The sequence below is a fragment of the Euleptes europaea genome, chromosome 3, assembly GCF_029931775.1.
Source record: "Euleptes europaea isolate rEulEur1 chromosome 3, rEulEur1.hap1, whole genome shotgun sequence".
Lineage (NCBI taxonomy): Eukaryota > Metazoa > Chordata > Lepidosauria > Squamata > Sphaerodactylidae > Euleptes > Euleptes europaea.
This window is the reverse complement of record NC_079314.1, coordinates 95432039-95447854: the sequence shown is the minus strand read 5'-3', so window position 1 is coordinate 95447854 and position 15816 is coordinate 95432039. Positions and strand designations below refer to the sequence as shown.

At 39.4% G+C, this 15816-nt stretch overlaps 1 protein-coding gene across 2 annotated transcripts in view; it reads right to left on the bottom strand.

The window, feature by feature from the left end:
• Positions 1–15816, bottom strand: part of LARGE1 (LARGE xylosyl- and glucuronyltransferase 1) — a 307843-nt gene that overhangs the window by 80950 nt on the left and 211077 nt on the right. The window lies entirely within an intron of this gene.

Genomic DNA, 15816 nt, shown 5'->3' with positions numbered 1-15816 from the left:
GATGATAGCTGGTTGTTGGTTGCTAAATAGAAGAGTCCTGATAAACAGAAGCATATCATGTAGTTAGGAATTGTCTTGTGGGATCAGTGATAGGCCCTCTCTCACTTAACATCCTCATTAAGTGCAACAGGGGAAAAATGTAGAGAATATTAATAACTTTCAACTTAGTTGGAGGTGGCCTAAAATTAACATGTCAGGATAATAACTGTGAAAGGATACGGGAGGTGATGACATGCATTTACAGTGGGTGAAAAACTGAGGAAGGAGAGCAGTGCAACCCTAACTGGAGCGACACCCTTCTAAGTCCATTTAAATCAATGGGTTTAGAATGGCATAACTCTGCTTACGACTGCACTATGAAAGAAGTAGCAAAAACCCTAAAAAAGAAATCATGAACTGAAGAATGGCTTCCAATTAGAGAGTAAAACTTTCTATGGAGGAACGTGGTGTTACATCCATGCTTATCAAATTACACTGGGCAGCAGAGCAGCAAAGGTCTAGGAAATATGAATGCTGCATTTGAGTATCTGCTGACTGTGTGTTGGAAATAAATCTAATGGGAGCTGGGAGACGGGAGAGGTGATCAAGCTTTACCTGTCTACCCTACCAACTTACTTAGGGATTTGTTTACAGCTGCAGGCACCAGGGAAGCGACAGGATACCAGTGTGCCTTGAAAACACGGCCGCAGCTTTAATTGCAGAATATGCCCTAGCAACAAGCATGAGCTACACTCACCACACTCAATAAAAAATGGCTGGTGAGGATCAATCAGGAGAGAGCTTCAAGGGAAGTCTCTAGATAAAATGGCTGGCCAGGCCTTGGGTGCTGATTGGTCAGAAGAAAGCTTCAGGGGAGGGTTGTTGCGCCACAGGCCTCTGTCCCACCTCAGACATCTCTAGATTTTATAGCTCATTCTTCTTTTTCTATGCCTTTGTCTTCCCGTCAGGGGACTCTTGCCATGAATGTTCATCTTGGTGCCCACTGATTCAGGTCCTGTGACTTGGTGGGGTAATCATGACTCACAGAAGTTGTGAAGCTTGGTTGACAAGAACCTTTATTGGTGGCCTCACTTCTCTTTATCCCTGGTAGGGAGCTGACAACGGCCCCTTTCAATCACCAGGGTGAAGGTCAACTGGAAACCTTCCTTCCGGTAGTCTCTTTACTCTTGTTGTCTTGAGTCTTCTCCTGATCTGGGTCCTCAGCCCACACTCATGATTTCATTCATTCTCTCATTCACTCAGATGCTGTCCACACCTGGACAGATCAGGTACCTAAACAAGGGTTCATTCATTCTCTCATTCACTCAGCTGCTGTCCACGCCTGGACAGATCAAGTACCTAAACATGGGTACATCCCTTAAGCTGCTTGTGCACTTTTATTTAATTGCGAAATTTTCGGCTCTTTTCCTTCAACAGGAAAGCAAAAGCAAACCGTTAGCCTATGCAGTTAATTGCACACCACACACATTTGTGTGCTCTGTGGCTTTTGGCTTGAAAGACATTTAAAACTTAAATCATATTTAGCTGAAGTCTGTTAGAACAACAGGGACCAAACTTCACATTTCACCAGTGACCTTACAGACCCAACTTACTGCTAACAATAATTTTTAATAGGCTGCAGTCTAGCGTGGTTAAAAGTTTTTGCCATGGGAGGAAAATATTTCTATGGTTTGAGCTTGGTAATAATAACAGCAATAATTGGAATTGCCTGCTGAAAGAACTTCTGGAATAGGAAGTGTTGCAACATACTTGATGACATTTTTTATAATTTGTTTATTTACCTAACTCACTGTTTGATGAACACACATCCTTAGAAGCCTGGCATGAAACACAAGGTGGGAGATTTGAACCATGTTCTAGTGTACATGGAATAAATATTTTTACAAGAAGTCACATAACACAAAAAGGGCTTGTATGTATTTTCCACCTTATTAGATTGTTAGGGTGTGTACTATAGTACAGTTTCATGTATGAACACTGAGGAAGGCCTATATGAGGTTGAAACGCATCTGGTCCTAGTTTGGTCATCGTACGGTTATACATCAACTGTGTGTGTGTGTTTATGTGTTTATTTATTGTGAACTACTGCCTACTATATAGGCCCTGTGTTTTTAACTTTATTGTGCACCATATTAAAATTTATATATTTGTAATTTTAATGTTATTCAGCATAACCCTTTCGGTTTGGATTAAACATTTTGGTTGAATTTAATTTGTTCCCCCCCTTTTTATTTTTTACATTAATCCATTTGCCTTTAAAGCATCCTAGACTTTCGACTGTATCATCTTTCCTTTTCTGGTGTTGGAAGACATCAGGGAAAATATGGGCACAATGATGAAATTTTAGCCAAACTTTTTAGAATGGGCACAACGTATTTTTAAAAATTAAATTCCACGCAACATTTGAATGGAAAGAGAACACTAATCCTGTCTGTGATTTGCATGTAGGGAAATGTGGGAGAAAGCCCATCTGTTTCAAAAAATACCAAGGAGGAATGACAGAGCATGAGGGAAGGTCAGTGTAAAGTAGAATCTTCCCATTGTAACAGAAGAAGAAGAAGAAGAAGAAGAAGAAGAAGAAGAAGAAGAAGAAGAAGAAGAAGAAGAAGAAGAAGAGGAGGAGGAGGAGGAGTTGGTTTTTATATGCCGACTTTACCACTTAAGGCGGAATCAAATCACCTTCTCTTCCCCTCCCCACAACAGACATCCTGTGAGGTAGGTGGGGCTGAGAGAGCTCTAACAGAGCTGTAACTTGCCCAAGGTCACCCAGCTGACTTTGTGTGTAGGAGTGGGGAAACAAATCCAGTTTACCAGATTAGCCTCCACGGCTCATGTGGAGGAGTGGGGAATCAAACCTGGTTCTCCAGATCAGACTCCACCACTCCAAACCACTGTTCTTAACCACTACACCACACTGGATTACCTGCTGCAGATAGCAAGGACGTTCTGATTGGGTATAGAGAGGAGCGATAGAACATGCATTGTTCACACTCTCATAAACCTGTCATTATCTCTTAGCCTATCCTACCTACCATGGTGGCTATGATGATACATGAGAGGGGAAACCAGGAGAACTACCCTGAGCTCCTTGGGAAAAGGGTAGAATATTTATCTAAAAATCTGAAAATTGTCTAATAAATACTTTCCGAAAGCATTTTTTACTACATTTTCACTATATTTTCCCAATCTTCTCCCAGGCAGGCATATTACAGTGTCACGACTGAAGAGATTAAGGCAGCTGAGAAGCAGAGTCTGGAAGGAGACCAAAAACAAAGGACGGGAAATGCAAAACTATGAATTACATGGCCCAAGATTGTTTCAAACAACTTCCCCAATTTTTTTTTAAAGCACAGTGGCATGGGAATCCATTTATAACAGTTTGAAAAGAAAGCACTAGTGATTTCCACTGTTAATTCGAGGAAAATTTTGTTTTAAGACTATCAGGCCGACTTCCGGGTCGGGCGACCCCCCCGTCACAAGCGCGGAGCTCCCGCGCTCCTGCCGTTCGCTGCCGACGGGCTAAAAATAGCCCTGGGAAGAGCCGGCAAGCGGCACCCCTCGGGGCAAGAGGGGATGCAGCCCTGGGTGCCGGTGGTGGTCTTGCCATGGGAGCGATAACCGCCGAGAAATCGGCGGCGGTCGCTCTGGCGGATTCCACCGAAGAGCCGGCGCCATCTTAAAGAAGAAGGCAGGAGAGAGCGAGGTGGGACCCGATTTTGTTTTCTTTTGAAATATAAATAAAGATTCTTTGTTTGGACTTTAAAATCACTAATTTGGGGTGTGTGGCAATTTTTCTTTTGTGAAGGACAATTTTTGAATCATCTATAATTCAGTTACGCTCTGGTTTTGTGATTTTTGGCTTTTTGCCAGTTGAGTGACGCACTCAAAAAGTTTTCTCTTTAAAACCAAGAGTACTCAGAAACAAAAAAGAGGACAATTAAGTGATATGGCATAGAATTTTCTTCTACTGTTCACAGTGATTGTTCTCTCCATATGATTTACCTGAATGAAATGATATAAAAGAAATTTTTTGCCCCCCCCCTACTTTCCCTTGGATTACAACTTCCTAACTTCAGTCTTTTTGGCTCACCAATGGGTGAGAAAGAGAAACACACCAAGGACATTTTAAAGGATACAAAGTTGGTGGTACAGCCTCCTATCAGACGGTCCTCTGTGACCCAAATAACTCTAACAACCAAACAGATAACTTCTCCAATAGCAACAACATCTATTGCTGCTAAGATGCCTTTAAAAACCAAACCAGAAACTAAACCTGAAGTGACTCTGACTTCTGTTTTTGAACTCTTAACTAAGACTCACCAGGATGTGACAGAAATGAAACAGGAGCTATCTCAGAATACAGCCACTATAGCTCAGAATTCAGCTGCAATAGCTTCCTTGCAGGACACTATTTCATCTTTGGCTGTCAGGCAAGACAGGGTAGAAACCAAGCTAAAAAAAAATTCACAAGAAACCAAAGAAACCAAGAAGAAGGTGGATACCCTGGAGATGTCAATAACATCTGTAGCTGACAGACAAGAGACCCAAAATGATCAGATGGCAATGATGGAGCTCAAGATAAAAGAATCTTCCCTACGTATTCGTGGATTGCGAGAGAAAATTGAGGATCGGGACTTGCGAAGATATTTGATGATTCTCCTGGCAGATTTTTTGCAAGAATCTGAAGAGGTCATTGCAGGGATGATTGTGACAGCCTACAGAATAAATTCAGCATATGCAACCAGGAATAAAGTACCGAGGGACTGCCTGGTTCAACTTTTTTCTAGAAGCCACAGAGACTTAATACTTAATACTCACTACAAAACACCATTGAAAGTTGGAGATGAGTCACTGAGGCTGATGAAAGAAATACCTGCAAGATTGCTGAGGAAGAGGAAGGATTTTATGGAGATTGCCCAGCGTTTAAGACTCAGTGGAATCCAATATAGATGGGAATACCCGCAGGGGGTCTCTTTTATCTTTAAGGCGAAAAGGTTCAAGTTCACGGAAGTGGATAAGGCAGACCAGTTTTTAAGAAGATATGATGCAGAACTGGTTAAGACTCTCAAGGCAGCTAAACAAGTTCCAACCAGAGAGTCTACAGAAGAAGAAAAGGCATCTGAAGCTTCTGGTGGTGGAGATTTGCCAGTAGTTTCATCAGAGGACTCTCCAATTGAGGAACCTGAAGACTGAAGATTGAATGGATATGGGGGGTAGAGGGGGGTTGCAGCAACAGGAGTTAAAAATGTATTTACTGTGGATTTAATGGAATTTAATTAAAAATTTGATATGTTACAGGTTATATCTTGGAATGTTAATGGAATGAACTCTCCCAACAAAAGGAGGAAAATTTTTCATCATTTAAGAAAATCTAATGCTAACATTATTTGCTTACAGGAAACGCATATACTCCCTAAGGATGTTTTCAGGCTGGAACATGCTAGGTTGGGTACTTTATTTACGGCTTGTAATAGTAGTAAAAAGACTAATGGAATAGCTATGTATATACCTGTTTTATTACAACCAAAAGTTATTTTTCAAGATACAGAGGGAAGAGTTTTGCTGCTGGAGGTAACAATTGGTTTCCAAAAGGTATTGCTTGTGGGAATATATGCACCTAATACAAATCAAAAGGTATTTTATGAGAACTTAGCATTATTATTAGCTGAATATGCTACAGAAAAAATGATATGGATGGGGGACTTTAATGGAGTTAAGGTACCTAAGGTTGATAGATCTGGGAAAAAGAAAAAAGCTAGCAATGAAGGAAAGCTACCAGGGATTTTTGATGTTCTTACAGATCAGTGGGATATGTTTGATGTCTGGAGGTTGACACATGGTAATATGAAGCAATATACTTTTTTTTCACAGAGACATCTCACGTGTTCCAGGATAGATATGATATGGATGTCAGAGGGTCTGGTACAGAATTTAGAAAATTGTGAGATTTTACCTAGGGTATTGTCAGACCACAATGTGGTATCAGCTAAAATTGAAATGGGAAATAGAGGTTATAAACCCTGGAGAATTAATGATTTTCTATTAAATAATAAAAAAATTGTAGACAAATTGAAAACTGAAATATTAAATTACTTTAAAGAAAATATGGATAAAGGTACCAGTGAAGACATAGTTTGGGACGCTGGCAAAGCAGTAATTAGGGGATTTCTAATTAAACAAAACATAAGATATTATAGGGATTACCAATAACTCAAATAAGAAGGGAGGGCAAGATAACAAGAGTTAAAGAGGAGATAGTAGATACATTTCTGAAATTTTATACAGATTTATATAAAAAAAAGTTAGTTTCAGAGGTAGAAATGGAAGCTTCTCTTGCTAAATGGGATTGGCGAAAAATAACACAAGAAAATAAAGAATTTTTAGATTCTCCAATAACCAAGGATGAATTGGAGCAGGCTATAAAAAAAAGTAAGCTGAATAAATCTCCTGGACCAGATGGTTTTACAGCATATTATTATAAAACATTTAGAGAGCAATTAATCCCCTATCTTTTGGAAGTTATGAATTTAGGGATGACAAAAGGTATTATCCCTCAGACCTGGAAACAGGCAAATATAGCCTTAATACCAAAGGTGAATTCTGATACATTGGAAGTTAAAAACTACAGACCGATTTCATTGCTAAATATTGATTACAAATTATTTGTAGCAATTTTAGCTAATAGATTAAAAGGAGTACTGAACCAATTAATACATGATGATCAAGCTGGATTTCTACCAGGAAGACTGATTAGTCAAAATGTTAGGGTGGTAATTGATCTTTTAGAATATGCGGAACAAGACACAACACCAATAGCTTTTATATTTTTGGATGCCGAAAAAGCCTTTGATAATGTTAATTGGCAGTTTATGATTAAGGTATTAGAATATATGGGTTTTGGTGATAGTTTTAAAACTGCCATAAAAAGTATATATACATATCAAACAGCTAATTTGATTGTGAATGGGTCCCTATCACCAAAGATTGAAATTCAAAGGGGAACGAGACAGGGTTGTCCTCTTTCCCCTTTACTTTTTATTTTAGTATCTTAGAAAATCTAATGATGTAGTAGGGGTAAGAATAGGGAGAAATCATTACAAACTTAAAGCTTATGCGGATGATTTAGTATGTTTTTTGATTGATCCGATTGAACAGTTTGACAGATGGAATAAAATATTGGAGGTTTATGGAAAGATTTCAGGTTTTAAAATTAATAAGGCAAAAACAAAAATTTTGGTTAAAAATATGACTCTTTCACAGCAACAAACATTGATCAAAAAGTCGGGACTCAATATTGAACATAAAGTTAAATATTTAGGTATATGGTTATCGAATAATAACCTTAATTTATTTCAGGACAACTATGTGAAACAATGGCAACAAATAAAAAAAGATCTGATAAGTTGGGAAAAGGTCCCTTTATCACTTTGGGGGAGAATATCAGTAATTAAAATGATGTTACTGCCTAAGATGCTTTTTTTGTTTCAAAATTTACCAATAGTGTCAGGGGTACAGATATTTGAGGAATGGAAAAAAGATATTCTGAGATTCCTTTGGGGTAAAGAGAGACATAGGATTGCATATAATAATTTAATAGAATTAAGGGAGACGGGAGGATTGGGATTACCAGATTTAAAAATGTATTACCAAGCGGCATGTTTCACCTGGATTAAAGATTGGATTCTCTTGGAGAATCCTAAATTATTAGAATTAGAAGGATATAAACTACGATTCGGGTGGCATGCTTATTTATGGTATGAGAAACAGAAAGTGAATAAGGAATTTAATTCTAATATTATCAGGAAAAACTTATTACAAGTATGGAATAAATATAAAGATGCTTTAGAAAGTAAAACTCCCGGTTGGATAAATCCTATAGAAGCTTTTATGCGAAGAGGTGCACATCTAAATTTGGACTGTGACATCTATAGAGAACTGATAGAATATAGAGATGGGACATGGATATTGAAAACGCGTGAAGAACTTCAACTAAAAGACTGGTTTATGTATTATAAATTAAATGATGTTTTTATTAAAGATAACAGATTGGGATTTAACCATACTAAGTCTAACTTTGAGATAGTATTATTGAAAGGTAATAAAGGATTGATTGGTAGGATTTATAAAGTACTTATAGAATTGAACTTAGAACAAGAAAGGATCAAACCAGTCATGTTGAAATGGATGAGAGATTTAGGATATAATATTGATTTGGAAATTTGGGAAAAGCTTTGGAAAAATGAATTTAGGTTTACTATTTCGAATGAAATAAGAGAAAATTTATATAAAATGTTTTACAGATGGTATATAACCCCGGTTTTATTAAGTAAAATGAAAAAAGATGATAAAGCGTTATGTTGGAAATGTGGTACTGATATAGGAACGTTTATGCATAGTTGGTGGTTTTGTAAAAAAATTAGGAGATTTTGGCAATTAGTTATGAATGAAACCAATAATCTTATTAAAGTTAAAATCAAGCGAGATCCCGCTTTTTGCTTATTGGGCATTCCAAATAGAGAATTGGATAAAGGTGATAGAGTCATATGTCAATATAGTTTTGCAGCAGCTAGAATTATAATTGCAAAAAAATGGAAGCAAACGATTAAACCTTCAATTAGAGAATGGAGAGAAAAATTATGGTTGTATATGCGGATGGCCAAAATTACAGTATCTTTACATGGTAAAGATATGGAGGAATTCAAAATTATGTGGTCAAAGGCCGCTGCATACTGGGATAAATCGGCAAAAACGGATTTTAAAAATATAGTTAACGAATTATAGTATAATGTGTTTTTAATTAATGTATAATAATGTGATTTTTTTTTATTAGTCAACACACCCCATCGGAAGTCCATTGGTGATGGGCACTGTGGTGGGTGGTGGATTTTTGAAGTAGGGTGTAATATATATTCTTACATGTATAACAAATTATGTATAACAATATATGTATAACAATATTAACAATATATGTTTTTATATGAACAGTGTAATAACAGAACTGTACGCTCTATGTATTTTTATTTTTTACTTTATTATTATTATTATGTATATATATATTTTTTCTTTTTTTTGGGATTTATTATAAAAATCAATAAAAAAAATTATTAAAAAAAAAAAAAAAGACTATCAGGCCGTCCAGTTATTGCTTGCCCACAGTCAGAGTGATGCTATAAAAGCAAACAAACCAATTTATAGCAGTTTGGAATACTTACTTCTAAAAGGCCACATAATTTCTATTAGCATTAGTGAGAGCCAAGGGAGCAAATTAATTCTACATATTTCATGTTACTTTAGTGTAATAATAACATCAGCAACCATTTTCTTAAAATTAAATAATTAACAGTTTGAGTGAATGATGATCATTTTTAAAAAGGGCCTAGAGTCCATGTGGCATTTGTATAACTCTTTCCTCTGTTAACAGGATGCAAAAATGCATGTTCCCCCATACACTTCAAGGCCTGTGTTCAGCTGAGTGGAAGACAGATTTGCCTTACCGGGTCTTTACTGTCCCCAGAGTCAGGCTATAATTCAGGCTAGATTCATGATGACAAACAGCAGAATGCAGGGGACAAAGGGATTTGTCCTCATCTGTTGCATGGGGTGGGGGGGTGGGAGGAATCAAAGGGTTTTTTCCCTTGGACATCTGGCCTCTGTTGTGGATCTTTTCATCTTCTGATGCCAGTACAGCAGCATCTTTCTCCCTTATTTTCCTACACATAATGAGGGGGAATTATGCCAGCAAATACTCACACAAGAATTGGAAGGAAGATAGAAGTGGGTCACGTAAATTAGCAAGGTCATGACTAGTTAAAGAAAACTTGCCAAACTAATAAACAGCAACATTATAGAGGCACGGGGGTCTCATCTATTGCATCATCAGGCATGCTTGCTTAAGGGCATGAAAATGTAGCTCCAGAGGAAAACAGGCTACATGCTTTTTCTTCGGGATGTTTCTGCAACTTAAATTTATAACACAACCAAGCTTAGGAACTTCAGCACAATTTAGAAGGCAACGGACCATCCATTATTTTTTTAAAAAATAATAAATTCATTGTGCTGAAACCTGTTTCTAGGCGCAGAGAACGGATCAGATATAATGGCAAATCTTGGTCCATCATTAAGTGAGTGTGTCTGAGAGATCACCCATTCCCTCTCCCTTCCTTTCACATGATAATTACAGGCAAAATTAGTTTGTTGTTACATCTGAACCACAAAAAAATCATATGCTTCCTTACCTCCAAACAAAGATTTCAAGGCAGAGAAAAAAGCAAATGCCAAGATGAGGGGTGCCAGGTCCCCCCTTGCCATCGGTGGGAGCTTCAGTGGTGGTGAGATTTGTGAGTGCGCAGCGTGTGCATGCAATAATGACCCTACTGGAATAAACCTGGAAGTGAAAGAGACGCTCTAGGCAGACGCGACGAGTCCGCACGTGCCCACAGAGAGGGCTCGGTTTGCCGGCTGCGGCACACGTGCCATAGGTTCGCCAACACGGCTTCCTGACAATTAAGAGACCTGGGAGACTGCCTCAGATACAGCCTACTTGATACAATGCCAGGTAAGTTGGATGAATTTTAGGGCTGGCAATATCTGACTGTGCACCACTAATCAATTCTTTATTGTACCCTTTCCCCAAGGAGCTCTGGACAGTTTACCTGGTTTCCTATCTCATGTATCATCACAACCACCATGGTAGGCAGGATAGGCTAAGGGATAATGACCGGCTTATGACTACTCAGTGAGGTTCATGGCTATTTGGGAACTGGAGCCTAGGACTTCTCAGAATAAGTGTGGCACTGTGTTCACTACACCACTGAATTAACAATAGGAAAACTGAAATGGGAGTATAAGATGGATTCACATTTTCTCTAGTATCCTTCTGCTAATTTTCCAATCTTAGTCAATCATGGCAAATCATACAAGCCAGAAATGTCGTCCTGAGGGTTATGGACCTAGTCTGCATGCACAATAAAGTAACTGCACTTAAATCCCAAGTGGTGGTGGCAATTGTACCACATTAGTAATAAAATCCCATGTAGCTTTGTTACCTAGAGACTGAGCTAACAGTCAGAAAGTCCCTGGTTTTCATTTGACTTCTGCTTTGAATTTAATAGGCAGCCTTAGGAAAGCCACTGCCTCATGGCCTCAGCCCCTTTATTCAAGAGGGTCACAATGATATTAAGCTACTTTACAGGGTTGCTGTAAGTATTACAGGAAATTATAAGCAAAACAGTTTGAATTCTCCAGGCATTATATAAATACTATGCATGATGATAAAGGCAGAATGCATGGCAACATAAGCATGGTTTAAAAATATCAGGATTTGGGCTTAAAAGAAAGCAAATGCTTGACTGTTTTGCTGCAGGTCCCAACGTAATCCTAGCCTCTGCATTCAACCTGCTGCCATATCAGTCAGCCCTCAGAGAGATGACATAAAATGTTCCAAGTCAAAATAAGGCAAACCAAAGCAGTTATGTAGAATGAGATTGCAGCCTTTATTCTTGAAAAGTTTCAAAGTTTACTCTTCGAACCAAGGCGGCTGGACAGTGTTGAAATCTCCTTCAAGGTAATTACTGAATCAGATTGTCCGAGCAACGGCGTTTGAGCAGATTCCTGCTACCTTGATTCAAATGTAAAGCACAGATTCACCTCTAGGCGAAGCCACCTGGAATTCTTCTAGAATTACAACTGATCTCCACACTGTAAAGACCAATTTCCCTGGAGAATATGGCAGCTTTGGAGGGTTGGCTGTATAGCATCACAACGCCATCGAACCCTGTCTTCGCCCCAAATTCCACTCTCACCAGGCACTGCCGCCAAATCTCCAGAAATTTTCCAGGCTGTGGTTGGCAACCCAAGAAATTATGCAACCCATGAACAAGAGTAAACTCTGAAACATGTCAGAAATAAAGGATGCCATCTTTTTCTAAGCAGCTTTAGGAGGTGAGTATTATTTTCTTTGGTTCTTTGTATAGTCTTCATATTAATATGTTTCCCCTGCCTCTTCTCCCTCCAGGCAGGCTCTTGTGCCGGCTTAAGGGCACTGCCTGCCAGTTTTACCATAACGTAAGGGCTGCACTGTATACGTGCCTTCATTTTCTTTCTAAACCTTGGCAGATGCAAGATTGTTGCTCCCTTAGTATCTTCTCTTGGGATAATTCTGATGCGGAAAGATAGGCAGGTATTGAAATCCGCACAAATATCATGGGAGGAAATTACAAAACAGCATGTCAGCCAAAGATGCTGTTATGCACGCCGCATAGGTAAATCTGGTGGCTTTTTCATATCCTACCAATTTATTATGCTACTCATTTCATGACAGGTGTATATTAAATGCAAGTAGGCTAAAGACTTAAACACAAGCAAACCCCATGAAATTTCACAAAGGACTGTTTCAGCTTCATGCTCATACCCACCCACACACCAATCAGGTCCTGTCTCCCTCACTCTCAGTTCTCAGAAGAAACACCTGAGATCCTTTTTCAGTATGAAAAGTAGAGCAAGGTTGGTGAAGTTTTCAGCAGGGGTGCACAGGGGGACTTTAATCTGTCTTCCAAATACTGGATACATCTATATATGCATGGGATGAAAGTCCTTCGAGGGTGTTTTCCCTCTAAGCCTCCATTGATATCTGCCTTTTCCTATCCCCTAGGTTCAACAAATTATGGTGGGCCTGTTTACAATCTGAGCACTCTCCTTTGTTTCTCTTCTCCCTCAGAGTTTCCTGGTTTTCATGGCTACTGCAACAATTCCCACCCAGCTAATCATTCAGAATAGAGGAGAACCAGGGAAGAATGACCAAAAGCTGCATGCTCATGTCATAATGGCCTTGCAGAACACTGATTCCCAGGAGAAAATCAGAATAAAAAGACAGATCTTAGGAATACCCACTTACTGTAAAGTCATTGGAAAAGTGAGATGGTTTGTCCTGATACATAAAAATATACTTCAGTTTTTTTCAAATTTACAGGTACAGGTTCCCCTGAGCAAGCACAGAGTCATTCCTGACCCATGGGGTGACGTCACATCCTTACATTTATTAGGCAGACTATGTTTACGAGGTGGTTTGCCCTTGCCTTCCCCAGTCATCTACACTTTACCCCCAGCAAGCTGGGTACTCACTTTATCCACCTCAAGGATGGAAGGCTGAGTCAACTTTGAGCCTGCTACCTGAAACCGACTTCGGTCAGTTTTTCAAATTTAGTCTGGAGAACTATATTATACTAAAAAACATTTTAAAGCTTCTTTTTAAAAAATTGGTTCATGGAATCTTGATTGAGAACTAACACAAAGGCCAGATGACATTCTAAAATAAATTTGTGTTTGTCACTTCCAATAATGTGTGTGTAAAGCGCTGTCAAGTTGCAGCCAACTTATGGCAACCCAGTAGGGATTTCAAGGCAAAAAACTAACAGAGGTGGTTTGCCATTTCCTTCCTCTGCAAAGTGACCCTGGTATTCCTTGGTGGACTCCCATCCAAGCACTAACCAGGGCTGACCCTGCATAGCTTCTGAGATTTGATTAGATCAAGCTAGCCTGGGCCAAACAGGTCAGGGCCAATATTGCTTATAGAAGACTTCTAATGTGACACTTTCCCCACCGCCCTCTGGCTCCATTAGCTGCTGTTTGCAGAAACCAGGGAAAATACAAAGCATAATGACATCATATCAAGTGCCTTCTTTAATTAAACATTACTGGCCAAATGCGGGAAAACTCATGGGATAGTGGCCAAATGTTTATGGCAACATCTACTTTGGTCCTCAGCCATGTGTTTTGTGCATACAAAAATGCTTTCAAGAAAATAATTTAGTAAAACCATCTTCAAAGCATGCAGTTTTATACAGTGGGCAAAATAAGAATACACAGTGCTGCTGCATTTTAACTTCTTGCTCCTTAACAAAAAAAATGTTGCATGCTTTACACTTTAAAGCGAGTTTCCTTTGATAGCAGGGAGGGATGAAGAAGGGCATAATGTATCAACCGATCACTCTGGATGTATATGTATTCAAAGTGGGCCTTTGATGCAGCGTTATCCCTGCACCAAGCTTATTATATTGTGAACTTTTTATGACAGCAAAACTGACCTTCCTAGTACTTAGTTTAGAAAGATATTCTGAAACCATGCATTGAAAATAGGAGGATTACGTCTTTGCCTCTGATGTGATGCTGGGAGAATTGCAAGAAGTCTATATGGACCCTTGGCAAGGGCACTAAGGGCTCTAAGCTCAAATAAGCCTAGATGTATTGGACTCATTACCTATCTTATTTCTAACAACCCATTTATAGACTTAATTTACTTGAAACACGTGATGCCACTTTCCCACAGCAGAAGCAAAGCATCTGCTCTATTTTCTGCATTTCTGCCTAAATGGGTACAGTACACAGTTCACTGGGGACAGTTTACTATATTGGTCAAGCTAGTGTCTTTGAAACTCCGACAGTTCAATCCTAAGGAAAGTACGCCCTTCTAAGCACATTGACATCAAAGACTTTAGAAGGGCATAGCTGTTTACAGGGATGCAATCCAATACCAAACATGGATCTCAGAAGTGAGTGCATTTAGGATTGCAGCCTTAGATTAGAATCATAGAGTTGGAAGGGGGCCATACAGGACATCTAGTCCAACTCCCTGCTCAATGCAGGATCAGCCTAGAGCATCCCCGACAAGTACTTGTCCAGCCTCTGCTTAAAGACTGCCAGTGAGGGGGAGCTCACCGCCTCCCTAGGTAGCTGATTCCACTGTCAAACAACTCTTACTGTAAAATCCCCCCCCAATATCCAGCCGGTACCTTTCCACCCACAATTTAAACCCATTATTGTGAGTCCTGTCCTCTGCTGCCAACAGGAACAGCTCCCTGCCCTCCTCTAAGTGACAGCCCTTCAAATACTTCAAGAGAGCAATCATGTTCCCCCCTCAACCTCCTCTTCTCCAGACTAAACATTCCCAACTCCCTCAGACTTTCCTCATAGGGCTTGGTCTCCAGGCCTCGGATCATCCTCATCCCATTTAATAATCTATGCACTCTACCCATAAAAGGTGTACTTTGGCTTAGATGGCTTTACCAATGCATGGAGGATGTGCACCAGGATTGCTACGTGGAACCTCCGAGTCTCAAACCAGTGTACAAGCTCCTGAATATCAGATGCTAGGGATAAAACCAGGGGATGACAATGGAACACTTAACGGCTTCCCAGAAGCTACCATTGCAAACAGGGTGTTAGGCTAGATAGACCATTGGTCTCCTCCAGTGTAACTATTCTTATAGTCTTAAAAGGATTCCTGTGTACACTGGGCTGTGGAAGTTAAATCAATGATGCTGGCCAATGCCATTAGCTCTGTGAAACATGGTTTCAATATTTATACATCCTCTCCAGTCATGCAGGATTTAAGCAGCAGCTGGACGAGCACTGGTCAGGGATGCTTTAGGCCAGGGGTCGGCAAACTCATTAGTCAAAAGAGCCAAATATCAACAGTACAACGATTGAGATTTCTTTTGAGAGCCAAATTTCTTAAACTTAAACTATATAGGTAGGTACACTGTTTATTAACTTAATAAACTTTAATTAAAGTTTTAAGTCTTATTAAACTAAAGGTACACTGAATAAAACTTGATATCATACTTAATAGTGATCTTATTTATTGATAAAAATTAAATTGTAAGTCCCTGCCATTTCCCCCTCTCCGTCTAGAGTCCTCGTCTGGAGGCCTGGTCTACCGCCATAAAAGCCTACTGGTAGACCTGGCCTCCAGCTGAGTCCCATTGGGAGGCCAGGTCTACCCATTGGCTTTCTTGGCAGTAGACCTGGCCTCCGGAGGCC